The sequence below is a fragment of the Limulus polyphemus genome, unplaced genomic scaffold, assembly GCF_000517525.1.
Source record: "Limulus polyphemus unplaced genomic scaffold, Limulus_polyphemus-2.1.2 Scaffold730, whole genome shotgun sequence".
In the NCBI taxonomy this organism is placed as follows: Eukaryota; Metazoa; Arthropoda; class Merostomata; order Xiphosura; family Limulidae; genus Limulus; species Limulus polyphemus.
The window spans coordinates 179070-180999 of NW_013666340.1; the positions used below are offsets into that span (position 1 = coordinate 179070).

The 1930-nt window shown below is 37.3% G+C and overlaps 1 non-coding gene across 1 annotated transcript; it reads right to left on the reverse strand.

Moving 5' to 3' along the window:
* Positions 1 to 379: 379 nt before the first annotated feature.
* Positions 380 to 452, reverse strand: Trnar-ucu. Its single transcript has one exon. It is a non-coding gene; the product is annotated as a tRNA-Arg (tRNA).
* Positions 453 to 1930: the final 1478 nt, after the last annotated feature.

Sequence of the window (1930 nt, forward strand, 5' to 3'; positions counted from 1 at the left end):
ATTAAAAAACAAACAAAAATAATTAGTGGTGTGAGCCCTCAGACTTACCACTGATCCCCTGGAGGGAGTGTGGCTCTTTATTATTAGTTATTTTCGTTATGAATCGCAGCATTAAGTGGATGAGTAAAAAATATAGCCCAGATGTCAAATGCTCAACAAACGACACAGATTATCATTCTAAATACATTCAGAACTGTGTCTTAAATAATAATCCCTGTCGACTCCCACTGGAGCATAGGGCCCCAACAACACCTCGCCGACGGAAGTTGTTGTTGCAGTAATTGTTTAGCAGGTTGGTTTTTACGGGGCGGAGTTGCTAGCCCCGCGCCCAACCCTCCTCCTTTCTCATCCTGGACTTAGGACCAGGCAATGGTGGTGGCATCCCTGCCGGGGAACGAACCCGGTATCTTTGGATTAGAAATCCAACGCGCTATCCACTGCGCTATAGGGACCAGAACTGTGTCTTAATTTATCTTATTTTTTCATCAATTTAAAAGAACGCATAACTTTCAATAGATGAGATAAAATCAACACTGATTTTTCCATAATATAAAAAGGGAAAAAAGTGTTTAAACTTCAGCCATTATTGATTAGACGGCAATGCTTAGAAATATAAGTGCATTAGATATTCTCATGCAAGATTTAGAAATATATATAAACATACATATATATATAAGCCTAAAACAAACTTTGGTTGTCGTTACTTCATCTCATATGATTAACACTATCGATCGTAAATATCCTGAATTAAAAATCATAAGTGCTGCTTTCAGATCGTTATTGGAGCATAGATTCCTGTTTCTGGCATGCTTGAATAATTTACAAAAGTTATTTGTCTTAATCGTACGAGGCCTGAGAAATGAGCTTTAATCGTTAACAATGACAGTCGTATGACCTCTCTATCAAATAGGCTCTAATTTGGTTGTTTAATCATCATGAACGCATGCGCTATGCTTTTGATGTGACGTAACATGATCTCAAGTCTGTCGCAGTTTTGCTTAGAGTTATTTGCCGCAATTTCTTGTTTTCCTAATTAAGCCTATTAGGAGAAAGAGGTAAGTTAACAATGATTTTGATATTAAACATTTGTTGGACGTCTATGCTTCTGTTTGAAGTACCGTTACGTAGTAAAATAAGTAAAGTAAAAAAAAGTAAAATAAGTTAGAACTTACCTCATCTTCAACATTGGGCCTACTGGCAATTCTTTCTTCCAGCTTCCAACTAGGTGGGTGCGGGTTGCCCTTTGACAAAACTAAGGATTTGGGATCTGGTGAGCTGGGTTCGATACTACAATATATTCTCCACACTTTAGACTGTGGGTGCGTTATATGAGGGATGGTGGGTGGAAGGGTGCTGCTGACTGTTATGTAGTTCAAAATTACAGACGGCAGCAGACAGACAGCCTCAGTAGCTTTGTAATAAATACAAATCGAAGTTCGTATAAAATAAACATGTTAAATACTGTGAAATTAATGGTTTAGGCTAACCTAATCAATGTGTATCTCTAAATAAACAATACAACTTATTACAAACTTTCGCTTCTAGCAATACAACAATATAGATATAAATGGCAGCAACTGAGAAATTTAAAAAATGATGTAGAAACAAAAACCTCAAAAAGAATATGCTGAACGACAGCTTAAAACAGAAAGACATGGGCTACGTACAAACATATTAAATGTACTGAATCATTGGTCTAATATCATACTACAGAGGTGTATGAGGAAATTAAAAGTAGGGAGCACAATTTATTTGACCAAGCGAAGCGAGGGGATGTGTGCCATTACGGTCGGAGAGAGGGGGTTCATGGATCTAAGGTGAGAAGTGAGTAATCTGACAATGGATATAACTGCCCCAAATTAAAAACTAACAACAGAAAAGGTCAACTAATATCAATATTTTGCAATTTCTTTCTGAAAGACACCGCCCC